Consider the following 14701-nt stretch of genomic DNA (forward strand, 5'->3'; position numbering starts at 1 on the left):
ATCAGAGATTTATGAACCTCCCAGGATCTGGCTAGGAAACGATGGCTGTGGGCTTATTGGGAAGGGAGGAACGTTCCTAGCCGCCATCAGCCTCGCCAGGGAGTCTGTGATGTCAAAAACAAAAGAAAACCAGAGAAGAATCATTGCCTCAAGGGAGGAGTTTGTTCAGCAAGGATGATTAACCAACTCTGGTCCGGGCTGTTCCTTCCCGAGGTTTCTCAATGTGGTAGGAAGAGGAGCCAGACAGCTGGGGAGGTAGAACAGAGGGCTGAGCTGCTGGAAGGAAGTGCATGATGCCTCCATCTGCACTCATTCATTCATTCATTCATTTGTTCAATGTCTATTGAGTATCTACTATGTGCCAGACCCCAATCTTTGCTTACACATAGCTATGGGCAAAGCAGACAAGATTCCTGCCTTTATGAAACATTCATTGAGGGGGCAGATAATCAATAACCAATATAGCATGAATCTATTAGACAGCAGAGCCAGGCAAGGGGGATACACCTCGTGGAGCAGAGGAGCAGGAGGGAATGTCAGCAGCTGGCACTGTGACGTAAGGCAAAGCTCAAAGAGAAGGTGCGATTTGATCCAGAACTTGACAGAGGGGGAGGATTTAGCCTCGCAGCTATCTTTATGTAGGGGAAGAACATTTCAGCAGAGGGAACAGGCGGTGTGCTCTTAACATGGGAGGGTACAGGAGGGCCTGATGCACACCCAAGAGGCTGGTGGGGTTGGAGCAAAGTGAAAAAGGGGAGAGTAAGTAGATGAAGAAGTAACTTGGAACAGGCAGCACCTAGTTGGCCAGTCCCTGAGGAAATGGACATCTGTGGAAGAGCTTCCAGGGGACCCACAGGGTCTGGCTTACACTTTGATAGGGTTAATCCGGCCGCTGCATCAGGGATAAACTGCAGGGTGAAAACTTGGATATGGGGAAACCAGGGAGAAACGATGCAGACAGTGGTGACTTGGGGCAGGATGGCAGCTGCAGACGTGGTGAGCACCGGGCGGGCCCTGGATGTACTGTGAAGCCAGAACCAACTTCCTCTTATTTAGTTGGGTGTGAGTTGACATCAACACTCACTAGCTTCTCTTCCTCCACGCCTCCTCCTCAATGGGTGCAGAGTGAACACTGGCTCCACCCACTCTCTGTCTCTGCCTGGCCTCTGGCCGAGATCTGTGCTGTCCAGTCCAGTCGCCACTAGCCCTGAGTGGCCACCGAGCACTTGAACATGGCTAACATTCATTGAGATGTGCTTTGAATGTAAGACACCCAAGACTTCAAAGATTTAGTACCAAAAACAAATGTAAACTGTTTCATCGGTAATTTTTAAAATGTTGATTCCATGTTGAAATGATAATATTTTGAATATATTGGGTTATATATATTATTAAAATTATTTTTCTTTTGAGTTTTTAAATATGGCTAATAGAAATTTTCAAATTAGACCTGTAATGCCAGTCCACTTTTGCATTTCAACTGAATGGTGTTAGTGTACAAGATATTTGGTTACATTTGAATCAAGAGTCCCTCTGAGCTCATTCTTTCCAGAATGGAGATGCTGACTTGGAGCTGCTACCTGAGAGTGATCAAAGACCACAAGCTCCCAAAACGCTGGTCCTCAGAGCCTCACATGCTGCCATTTGTTGTAGTGCAGAAGCTCTGAGCTGGCCTCATTCAAGTCTCAACAGTCCATGGCCCTTGAGGCCACTGCTCCAGGTGGCGGGAGGCTGGTGTCCCCTCCAGCATCTGCAACAACACCCCTTTCGGCCTCTCGGTGGCGCTCCTGAGGCCCAAGACTATGGCACCCGGCTGGGAACAGCACTTCCCACTGACCAGTGAAGCCTTGTGTGAACACACACACCAGAAGGGGAGCATCTCTTGAAAATCTGTGTGTGCTGGGGCTGTGCCTTTTGGGGTTCTGTTTCCCACTGATGACTATGATCAGTAAAAGTATTACACCCACTGAGTCATGGGGCTGGCATTGTGGCACACTGTGTTAAGCCACTGCCTGCGAACGCCAGTATCCATATCTGAGTGCTGCTGGTTCAATTTCCTACTGCTCCACTTCAGCTCCAGCTCCCTGCTAATGCACCTGGGAAAGCAGCGGAGGATGGCCCCAAGCACTTGGACCCCTGCCATCCATGTAGAATACCCAGATGGGGTTCCAGGCTCCTGGTCTCAGACTGGCCCAGCTGTGACCCTCACTGGCCATTTGAGGAGTGAATCAGCAGATGGAAGCTCTTTCTCTGTTTCTCCCTCTCTGTTGCTCTTCCTTTCAATGAAATAAAATCTTAAAAAAAAATAAAAATAAAAAACATTGAGTCAGAACCTCTGAGGACAGGGACTGGGATTCTGTTTATCTCAAACACTCGGGCATTTTTGTACCCCTTGGAGTTAGAGAGCTGCCCCAAAGAAGCAACACAGGAGTGTTGGCAGCTGTTCCCTTCTTTCAATCAAGAGTCAAGTGTAGCTGCCTTGTTTCTTTCAGGCTGAGTCTAATGTGTTCTGGTTGACCATATGCGTGTGTGTGTGAGTGTGTGTGTGCATGCATTGGGCCTTTCTTCCTAACCTGTACACACTGTAAAACGAAGAAAGTAAAAACCACCATCTTCCTCCCAAAGTACTGATTCCTTGCCCCTAGACCCCTGAGTTCCATCCTAAGACAGCAGTAGGGAAAAGAGCTTGAAGAGTCTTTTTGTGAAGTTATGGCTAAAAACATGTGTGTTTACATGTGTGTGTGCATGTGTCTATGTGTTGAGAAAGAGGGAGAGAGAAACAGAGGCAGAGAGTGGGAGAGAGAGATCTCCCAGCAGGAGATCAATATCAGTGACCACAACAACAAACACCTCAACCTATTTTTGTTGCTGGGAGGAAAATTCCATGGTGAGTCCCAGGCAGGCGACTGGGGCAGCGCCCACATCACAAGATCAGAGCCTGAAGACCTCAGGCCTCTCCTGCTCGGTGACTGGCTGCCTGGAGCTGCTGAGGGGGGCAGGGAGGGAACTGCTCTGTCATTCACTAAGGGTGTCCTTTTTCAAGTTCTTGTCACCCATTCCTTTCCAATTCTTTGTATCTGTAGCCTAAGGCATCTCTGGGGGGACAGTAAAACTGTCTCCTTTTTGTGCATGGGCCCAGCCAGCAAATTGAATCTCCAAACCCAATGTCCTCCTGCTCAGCCACAAGGGCCAAGGCCCTGGGCCCATCCCTGAGCCACGCCCAGTCCCCTGGTGCTCCATCCACATCCCCTTTGCTCTGCTTCCTTAAGGTTGCCGAGGAGTATTGGGGCAGTGAAGTTGACCCCAGAAGTCCCATTCCCAAAGTCGATTTGTTTAGCTGGATCGTGTTCTTCAAGAAGCAGCAGTAACACACAGGCAGCCATCAAAGCCTTCGCTCGCGGTGGGTCCGGCTTGGAGACTGTTATCAAAGTCTCGGTCCCGGCCACTGAAAGCAGTGGTGCTTTTCTGGGGTCTGGATGTGGCTTTCAAACAGGAACCCATCTCCTGGGGTCATGGAGGTGGGGCGGGTGAGAGGCAGGAAGGGAGACAGGCAGCAGAGGGTGGGGTGGCCTGGCCCTCTGCGGAGAAAAGCCAAGAAATGGCTCCTGAACTCATTTCCCCACCAGTCTTTGTCCTAAGAGGAGCTAGCGGCCTGAAGTCCACCCCTGTGGGAGGACAAAGGACGGAAGCGGAGGGCTTCAGAGCAACGAGGAGTCTCCAAGTCTTCACCAGGCGAGAGTCGGCACGGGACATGGCCCTCGTTTATTTTCTTTCTCCCTCTCTCTCTCTTTCGTTCTTTAGTTCTTCCTTGTATTTATTTGAAAGGCAGAGTTACAGAGATGCAGAGAGAGAGAGAGAAAGAAAGAGAGAGAGAGAGTCTTTCATCTGCTGGTTCACTCCCCAGTTGGCTGCAATGGCCGGAGCTGCACCGAACCAAAGCCATCAGTCAGGAGCCAGGAGCTTCTTCCCACACGTCTGCAGGGCCCAAGGACGTGGGCCATCTTCTACTGCTTTCCCAGGCCACAGCAGAGAGCTGGATCAGAAGTGGAGCAGCTGGGTCTTGAACTGGCGCCCATATGGGATGCCGGCACTGCAGGTAGTGGCTTCACCCACTAAGCCACAGCTCCGGCCCCTCTGTTCTTTCTCTCCATCAACTGTCTGCAGATTGGGACCTGGAGCCTTTTACATTTTGTGAGGTTCTCTCGCTTTTTAATATTTCTGACAGGTGTTCTACGGGTCCTTCTGGAGTGGCAATCTGTCTTGCTTCTGTGATGCATATGTGCTCACCCTATTTTAGCCATCAGGGAGAGGACTGCTGTCGTGGGCCAGGACAGCCCTGCGGGGAGCCAGAGCCTGAGCGCAGACCCTGTGCGTGTCGCCTCTCTCCTGCCTTTGGCGTTTGAGTTGCTTTCCCTGCCGAGTCCTTCTGCTGCCTCGGGGGCTCAGGCTTAGGTGGTGATTGGTGGGATTTCTGAGCTCTCTGGGTTTAATATTTGACCTTTGCCAATTAGAAAGCACTGGAGCAAACCAGGCTGATGGAGAAAGGGGCGGACGGGGCGAGGGCCGCGACGCTCTCCAGTGGTTTATTATCCACAGCGCCGCCCATGAGCGATCTTTAAAAAAAAATGCAAACATTCTAATTGCGCATGTTCAGGGTCTTTTCTCAGAGCTGGGCCACCTTGTTTTTGCCTGTTGAGGCTGGAGCAGAAATGTTTAGACCAAGGGAAGACACAAGGTTGGAAGGACAGAAAGTTGTGTTTTCCAGTCGCCAGAGCGTGGAATTCATGGCGCCTTGGACGAACCTGTCAATATTTTCCTTCTCACAATAAAATCCGCACTCTGTCTTCTGCTGCAGTGTTGATGATGTTAACCCTGTGTGGCCCTTGAGAGAGGTGGGGTTTTGTTTTGGGAGAGTCTGACAAATGCAAAACAAACAGCTCTGGAATGACAGGCTGGGGCTCACTTGGCAAATCACTTTGAAGAATTTGGCACCTGGGAGGTTGTGGAGAAGGCTGGGACCCTCACTGTTCCCCCACAAGGAGCCTGGCCTTGCATTAGGGCTTGGAGACTCTCAGGGCCGCAGAGGGCCCTTACCAAGGCCTGGGGCAATCATCGCCTGTCCCCCAGGCAGCACCTGCCTTATCCCCCCAGCAAGCGAGGTCACGAGATCACCGGTTCTCTTGGCTGCGCCCAGGCCCTTGCTGCCCGCGCCAGCATTTCCCGAGAGCTTAGCAGCAGTGAAGGGGCAGGCATTGTGGTGCAGCCTGTTACCCTCTTACTTGGGACACCCATATCCCACGTCGGAGCACCTGGCTTGAGTCCTGGCTACTCTGCCCCTCTGGGCCAGCTTCCTGCTAACGCATCTGGAAAGCAGTGGATGATGGGCCATGGGCTCGGGTTCCTGCCACCTACGTGGGAGACCCCGATGGAGTTCCTGGCTCTTGGCATCACCCTGGCCTAGCCCTAGTTGTTGCAGGCATTTGGGGAGTAAACCAGCAGATGAAAGATAGTCTCTCTCTCTCTCTCTCTCTCTCTCTCTATCCCTTTATCTCTGTCTCTCTCCCTTTCAAATAAATAAGGCTTAAGAGATCATGGAGCGAGAACGGAACAGATCTGAAGCACCCACCACGTTCCGGTTCCCAGGTATGTGGCTGAGAGCAGAGCCCTGTCCTTGCCTGCTGTGTAATTCCTTCCTCCTGCTGTCTTCCTCAGCCAGCCCAAACTCTTGCGCTGCTTTCTCCCCTACCCAGCTCAACCCCGCCCCAACTGTTAGCCTGCAGAGAGAAAAGCCCATGCAGGAAACAAGCCCACGCAAACCCACACAGCCCTGCCTAACGCCCGACCCCTCACCGCCCTCAGCCTTAGCCTTGTGAGCCTCAGACTGTAGGGGAGCCCTGCTCTCTACCGAGTGTTTGCTCTCCAGCAGTGAGCCCCCCTCGGGTCTCTTCCCTGAACAAACCTGGGCTGGTTGCGAGTTTGTGTCTTTGCCTCTTCTTTGTCCTGCTCTTCTTTCCTTACACAAGAATAAAGAAATGAAGACTCGGGAGCCCTACCCCAGGCCCACCGAGCCGGAGTCTGCCTTTCTAACAAGACCTGTTTGGTAGATGACTGGACGGCACGTGTGTACGCACCGTGTGGCTTGCTCAGGTGGTGTCCGTTTCTGTGTGCCTGACGTGGGACCCCAGAACGTGGTGTCCAGCTGTTGCTGCGCCTGCACTCCCCCCTGGAAAGCTGGGCGTCCACAGCCATGGTCGTGTTGTCCCCAAGGAGGCCAGGGGTGAGACAAACAGCAGAGGAGTGCTTCGTGGACCCCCCTGGGGGAGCATCCCGAGATGAGCCCCCGAGACTGGGAGGCACGAACTTCAGGAAGCTGCCTCCATTGCTCAGAACAGGGTCTCCAGCCTGGGAACTGGGAAGAAACCAGCTCCCCAGCTCCGTGGCTAAGAGAACAGTTAGGCTCTGGACCCTGGCGAGTTTCTCGAGTTTGCTATTAGAGTTCTTTGTTTGTTTTTTGATCAAGTAGGCTTTATTCTAGCAAACCAAGGATAATTCAATATAATGAAATATTTATATACAATACATCACCAACTTGTTGAGTATGAAAAAAACCACATGATCAGCAATAAGTAGGTAAAATCTAACACCATCTTTTCTAAAAACATTGAGAAGTAGTAATTAAAGATATTTAAGGGGCCGGCGCTGTGGCACAGTGGGTTAAAGCCCTGGCCTGAAGCATCGGCATCCTGTATGGGCGCTGGTTCTAGTCCCGGCTGCTCCTCTTCCAATCCAGCTCTCTGCTATGGCCTGGGAAGGCAGTGGAAGATGGCCCAAGTCCTTGGGCCCCTGCACCCATGTGGGAGACACAGAAGAGGCTCCTGGCACCTGGCTTCGGATTGGTGCAGCTCCGGCCATTGCGGCCATCTGGGGAGTGAACCAGAGAATGCAAGACCTCTCTCTCTGTCTCTACCTCTCTCTGTAACTGTCTTTCAAATAAACAAAATAAATCATTAAGAAAAATAAAAGATAGTTAAATGATATTTTACAAACTTCCAATCAATATTATATTTAATCATGAGCCACCGGCATCATCTTCCCTAAAATCCGAAATAAAAATGATTATACTCATCATTATTGCACTGAACAAATTTCAGAAGCAGTATTAACTAAAAAAACACGAAACAGAAATAGCAGTCTCATAAAGCTGAGAAAAGAAACGTGGCACAACCACCTATACAGACAACTCAAAGAAACAAACAGCTATTTGGCGTGATCAACGACTCAGACAAGACGAATACTCAGTCATCGTATTCTGTATCCTGGAAATAATTGTTTTAAGGTGTCATTTCAAAATGTCTTGTTCACATCAACAGTTGAATTATAGTGTATTCAATACTAATCAGCTTAAAAATGCATATTATACTTGGAGAAAACTGCATGCATTCACACACCTATACACAAGATCAAACAAAAGTTTGAGAAATGAAAGAGCCACGAATTATTTATTTTCCTGGTGGAGGAGACTGACTATCCAAAGATGCCATTTTTTTGCTCTTCATTTACATAGTTCAGTCCTAATGAAATCCCTGTTAGGCTACTTCTTTGAGTTGAACAATAGGCTTTGAAAATTCATCTGCAAAACAAAACAAAAGAAACATAGTTGTCCCCACAGAACCCAGGGTGCAGATGTGTATGGCAGCATCATTCTAATTGCCCAAAGCTGCAAACTACCCAAGCGTCCAACGGTTGGTGAATGTGGAGAAGCAAACTGTGGCACAGCTGTAAAATGCGAATACTACTCATCAATAAAAAAGGTAGAAATTCTTATAAATACGACTATAACAACATGGGCTGATTTCAAATGCATTTTTTTCTTTTATTCATTCATTTAGTTAGTTAGGTAATTTTACAGGACTCTTCAGAAATTTAGAAATACTATAAATAAGTGATGAAAATCGATCCAGTTGCCCAAAATACACATTCTGATGTAAATAAAATCAAAAGTCCCAGTAAATGCAATAAAAATAATTGTATATTTGCTATTCCTAATATAACATAATTAATAACAAAATATTAAAACTCTGCAGTAGATAATTGGGCAGAATATTTAACAGCCACAACAATATAAACCTAACAAGCAAACCAAGCTTAGGGGAATATTTTAACATGGCAAATACAAAAAATGCTCATTATATTGATCAGAAAAGGTTGTCCTATGAGATGCACAGTGTCATTGATGAAATCTTGTTGCTAACAGTAAACATCTGTACATCTTATGCACAAAGGTTGTTAAGGTTCTTAGGCTTTATGTACTCCTATGTGTTCATTTCAAAGGAAGATGAGCAGTGGTACAACTCCTTTAGGTGTTGGCTTTCCAAATGCAGCAGGTGATCAGGGAGCTGGCGGGTCCACCAGATGTGTCACTCACAGTGAAGATGACAGAGACGAGTCCCAGAGGGGAAGAAGGTGACGTCAGCATGGAGACGAGGAAAGGGGGGCTCAGGTGCTGAAAGAAGGGGGCCCTGAAGGCCTGGCGGTGGCCCTCGGCCGGCTGTCACTCACCGTGGGGCCGCCATCTCAGCTCCCCACCCAGGGGTCTAGTGAGTTACAGTGACACATGCAGCACCAGGCCCCCGGGAAGCAGTTCATGCAGCTGTAGGTATAGCTGTCCCCAGACTGTAGCCTTGGTTAAGCCACCCAGCTCCTCCCTGTGCCCATCTGTGAAATGTGGATTGCACTAGTATTGATTTTGTTGCCATGTGGAGAGAAGATTGATGAAAACACATCTGTGGTGGATGTGATGTCCTTTTCCCAGAATCCATTTCACCCCTGCTATTTAGAGCTCTGAGCAGTTGATAGTAACCCCACCCCCTCTCATCCATGGTGATTTGGTGAACCACCTGATTCAATCTATTCAAATCACCTGAGCCAATTTGAATGTCTTTGAATGGGTCCAAATGCAGGAGCCCACAGTTGCAACCCTCTGATAGTCTTCTAATGGCACCTGCGTAGAGTAGGACAGACAGACAGAAGGAACCCTGGGCTTGGCCTGAGGCAGTGCTGAGGACTGCTTGACCCCTGGACTCCAAATTTGGTGATCTAATGCACTTACTTACTGCTCCAGTCCATCTGAATAGGATTTTATAACGTTTGCCGCTGAAAGAATCCACGCTGATACAAAGCTGTCCATGAAGTGCTTACCCAGTGCCCGGCACATAGGAATCCCTTGAAGATTTTTAGCTATTATTGTTATTATACACATACACAATGCACACACAGACCTTTGCTGGAAATAGCATCAATCCTAAAGGGAGGCCACGCATGAGCCACATCTTCATAGGAGGCTGGAAAACAATATACGGTAATCTCATTTAGCTGTAACCAGGCAACAGGCAAGGGTTTCTTCTTTTCCTGTTTCCTCCCCTGCCCTCACAGGAAGAAGAGGAAACTCACCGAGAAAACCAGCTGATCTCAAGGATGTAGGCAGTTCTCACCAGCGACAACACCCAGGCCCTCCTCTCGCCCTTGACCCTTGTATTTATACAAAGCCAGAGGACACAGGGCCGGACCTGGTGGGGTCTTTTGTCTGTTTCTTTTTATTTTGAGAAGCTTTAAAGATATAGAAGAAAACAAAGAATGATATAATAAGCACTCCTGTTCCCATGCTGCATTTCCGTCGCTTAACAAAATAAAAATTGATTCAGAGATGGTTTTGAGCTTGAGTTGGAGCCATATTTTTACAGCCAATGTTTATTCATGAATGCATGAACAGACTATATTACTTAATCTGTTTTAAAAATTTACACACATAGTGAATCATAATATGGGGGTACTTCAAAAATCCTGTGGCAAAATAAAATTAAAAGATACATTTGTTTTCTTTACAAAATGTGAAATCTGTGCATAGGAGAGGTTTTCAAAGAGCTCATGGAAAATGTGTTTTATAATAAAACTACTCATGGTTTTCAAAATTTTGCTGTGCCAAAACAAACTAATCTTTCCATTCTATTTCTCATGAACTTCTTGAAGTACCCTCTAAAACTTGCTTTTTTCATTGAATGTTATGTTTTCAGATTTGTCTGCGTTGAAACGTGTAGATTCAGTTCATTATTTTTACTCACTGTAGTGTTTCGACATACACATATGAATACTAGAGATTCTGTTTATCCATCACTTCATTAACAGACATATGGTCATTTTCAATATTTGTACTATTATGAGTGTAGCAAGCAATGAACATCCTTGTATGTGACCCTCCTCTGTAGATCCTTTTCACAACTGAAATCTATGGACTGAACTCAGTGCACAAAGCACGGAACTCATCAGCCTGCCTTTATGAAGCCTATTCGGTATTCAAGTAAAACATTGGCCCAGGTAATGGCTATTTCCGGACTCACAAGAGGACATGGTCTATAGCTCAAGGGGTTGCCAGTGCATTTAGGAATGAATACACACACCTGAGAAGATGATAAATATCAAAATGGAAGATACACGTTTGAAGTAAGGTGATCAGAAAGCAGAAGGCTGTTCTGTATCTTGAAGGATGAGTAGACTCTTGACAGGTGACAGTGGGGAGGGTATTCGAGGCAGGAAGCGAGCAAATGCAAAGCACTCAGAAGCATGGAGACTCTGGGGGAAGGGAGACACTGGAACTCCACTCCCTCCACTCCAGCAGGAGTTCCAAATCGGATTGGTCAGATTTGGGGACAATGGGAAGTCCATGCTTTGCAGATGCTTGGGAACACTGGGTGTTTTAAAAGTTGATAACTCTGGTGTGGCACTCTCTACCTTTTTTCCTTCAAGGGGTTGAATGGACAGGGAAGAAGTTGCTTTGGCTTGGAGGAGCCATCTTGCTTGCCTTTGCTTTTCTTTGGTCATGAGTATATGAGTAGTCTGTCTCATTCACAGCAGGTGAGTGATGGAGCTAAGCTTAGGCTTGGGTTTAGTGGAAGAAGAAGCCCTTGCGGGCCTTGTACCCTAGCCCCAGTTCCAGTCTGGGTTCCTAGTCAGGGTGCAGATTGGTAAAGAAGTTGATAGGGAAATTTTGTGTGTAAGATAGAAGAAACCGATTTGCAAGGGAAGGTTTTAGGTGCATTGGGATGAATATTGATGCCAGACTGACTTTTTGACTGATTGCCAAGGACAGTTAGGTGCCACTGAAGATTTCTGAGCAAGAGAATATGATCTCGGGGGACCTTCCAAGAAGACCACTCTGAATGAGAGGGAGCCAGTTAAGAGGTTATGGCCAAAAGCCAACGTATGATCAATTGAGATTCTTCTCTGGAAGCGGCAATGGAAGTCTGAAAACCAGAATGGCTGGGAGAGTTCTCAAACTGTGCTGACTAATGGATACGGAAGAGGGTAAGAAGAACTAAGATTTGGATGCTTTTGGTCTAGGTAACGATAATCTGCAAAAACAAATCAAGGAGGAGCCCGGGATTCATTGCTATTCAATTTGAGTTTCACGTCTCAGACAGTGTCTGTTAAGTGATAAAAATGTGAGCCTGGAGCTGGGGAGAGCCAGGGGACAGAGGTAAGGACCAATGGAGAAGCAGCGGCCATGCTGCTTGGTATTTTTGCGTATTCTGTACAGGAGTGGCTAACCCCAGTTGAGTGCTGCCCGCAGGACAAGCAGCCACCATTCCATTCCCCCGCATGCACACGGACTCACTGGATGCTTCTGGCAACTCTGTGATGTCTGTACTATTGTGATCCCAAATTTGCATATGAAGAAACGGATTCTCAGAGAATTAATGTACTTGGCCATGGTCCCAAAAGTTGTTAGTGGTCAATCAGGGTTATGGATTCAGCTCGCCTGGCCCGAGAATCAGGTCCTCAGCCCACTCCACTGCCTCAATTCTCAGGAATCTTTGTAGATGGCAAATAAGAGTTAAAACAGTTGCAAAATCTACTGCTCTTCCAAGATCACTATCTTCCCTGGGTTATATTAAAAAGTGGGAAAGCAAGAAAAAGCAATTATTTTAAGGGCAAGTCAAAGAAAATTATCCTTTCTTTTGAGCAGTGTAGGCGACAAGTAATTGGAAGAGGCTAAAACAATTATCTTATAGATATTACTTCTTCCTCTCTAAAGGCCATTACACACCCGCTTTCTCCCTGCAGACCTGCTGTGGGTGAGAGGCTGCCTCACAGGGCACTGCGCAAACCTGCGTTTTTCTATTAGACCACAAGAGCCTGTAGGGCTGAGTCCGTTCTGGTATCTTTGCAGGAGCTTACTACAAGGTTTTATTGAATAAAGGAATAAATAATTAACTGCTGTGCTATGGGATAGCCCAAAGTGTGGATATGTGTCAGGAGATTTTCCTGTGGCTGTTGATGTCCAAACTAAGTGGTGAAGGATGAATCGGAGCTGACGGGGAGTTGATAGGGGACAAGGTCTTGGAGAGAGCACTAAGTTTGTGCAGCAAGGCGCATGTCCAGGGAGCTGCCAGCTGTGTGTGCAGCTGGAGGAGAGAGGCAGGATGTGGACCTGAAGAAGCCACAGTGGTCCCAGGCAAAAGCTTATTGTGTCATGCCAAGGAGCGTGGACTTCATCCTGAGGACAATGTAGAGTCATTGACAACTCTCTCTCTCTCTCTCTCTCTCTCTCTCTCTCGCCTATTTTTCCAGATTTATAAAGATTGAGGAGTAGAATAACATACATATGGTAAAGTCCACAAATTTAAAAGTTAGGGTGACCAACTATCCTAGTTCGCCCAGAACAGTACTTTTAGTTTTAAAATGAGAGCGGCTTCAGCTGATCTTGGACAAGCGGGTTATCCCATAGAAAGTGTAGCATTCTGTTCTCAAGCATGGGTGCGTCACGTTTCCACCGGCCAGATCAGTCCCCAGAAGACTTCCTCATTTATCTTAAGAAGTCAGCATTCCTCCCTAAAGTAACCACCAGTGCAAACTCTCTCCCTGTACATACACTAGTGTGTTAGTCTATTTTCTGTTACTATATTGATATACTAGAGGCAGGCTACCTTTACAAAGAAAAGAGGTTTGTTTAGCTCCCAGTTCTGGAGTGCCAAGGGCATGATGTTAGCCTCAGTGAGGGCCTCATGGTGGAGGTGGCGTCATCACAGTAGGAACACTCATGGGAGGAAGCCATCACATTACAAAACAGGAAGCCAAACAGAAGGAGATTTCACAATCCCTCCAGAGGGTAAATCCCTGATCCACCTACCATGATCCCCCACCATGCCCAACCTGAAGGATCAGCCTCCCCACATCACTGTACTGAGGGCCAACCTTCCAACACACAAATCCCAGAGGGACACAACACACTCAAACCGTGTCCAAGCCATAGTGATAAGTTTTGCCTCTCTTTTGAACTTCATATGAATGGAATCTTATCATATGCTCTCTTTTTGACTAGCTTTTCCCTCTCAACTTTATGTTTGTGAAATTCATCTTTGCTGTTGCTGTATTCTTTTTCATCGCGGTGTAATATTCCATTGTAAGAATTTACCTCCATGTGCTTAGCCGTTCATCTGTGTCCAGTTTTTGGTGAATGCATAACATTGCTATGAATAGTCTTGTCCATGTCTGGTACACTCATTTTTATTGGGTAACAATCTATGAGATTAATTGCAAATTTCTAGGAGGTGTGTAAGTTTGGCTTTAGTAGCAGTTGTTAAACTATTTCTCAAAGAGGTTGTGCCATTTTATACATCCAACAACAGTTTCAAGGATTGTTATTTCTCCATATTCTCATCAACACCTGCTAATGTTGGCTTTTAACATTTAAGGCAATTCTACTATGTATTAATTTATGTTTTGTGGTTCTCATTTGCACTTTCTTTATGACTAACGATGTTAATCTTTTTGGTGGCAATTCATATATCTTTTGTTATATGTCTGTTTAAGTATTTCACCCATTTTAGAAGCTGAATTACTTGTTTTTAAGGAATTTTATATTTATATAAATATATATATATACATGAACACAATTCCTTTGTTTCATATCTATGATCTATATTATACATCCGATATTTATATATGAATATATCTCAGGTAGGTTACATATTTGTCAGATATTTTCTCACAATATGACTTGCCTTTTCATTTTTTTGGTAGTACCTTTTGAAGAACAAAAGAGAGTTTTAATTTCGAGATAAACTTTGGCAATGGTTTTCCTATAGTCACTTGCTAAGAAATTATTGTTTAATACACAGATGTGAAGACACTAATTTTGTGTTTTATGTTTTCTCTTTTCCATTTAGATCCAAGATCTCTCTCAGATAAATTTTTGTTAGGTTTGAGATTTATTTTTTCCTATGCAGATATTATATATATATATTTTTGACAGGCAGAGTGGACAGTGAGAGAGAGAGAGAGAAAGGTCTTCCTTTGCTGTTGGTTCACCCTCCAATGGCCACCACCTGCGGCTGGCGCACCGCGCTGATCCGAAGGCAGGAGCCAGGTGCTTCTCCTGGTCTCCCATGGGATGCAGGGCCCAAGCACCTGGGCCATCCTCCACTGCACTTCCTGGCCACAGCAGAGAGCTGGCCTGGAAGAGGGGCAACCGGGACAGAATCCGGCGCCCCGACCGGGACTAGAACCCGGTGTGCCGGCGCTGCAAGGCGGAGGATTAGCCTAGTGAGCCGCGGCGCTGGCCTCAGATATTATATTATTTCTGCACAATTTGCTGGAATTCCTCACTGAATTATCTTGACACTTTGGTCAAAGATCAACCATATAA

The sequence above is a fragment of the Oryctolagus cuniculus genome, chromosome 14 (assembly GCF_964237555.1).
Source record: "Oryctolagus cuniculus chromosome 14, mOryCun1.1, whole genome shotgun sequence".
In the NCBI taxonomy this organism is placed as follows: Eukaryota; Metazoa; Chordata; class Mammalia; order Lagomorpha; family Leporidae; genus Oryctolagus; species Oryctolagus cuniculus.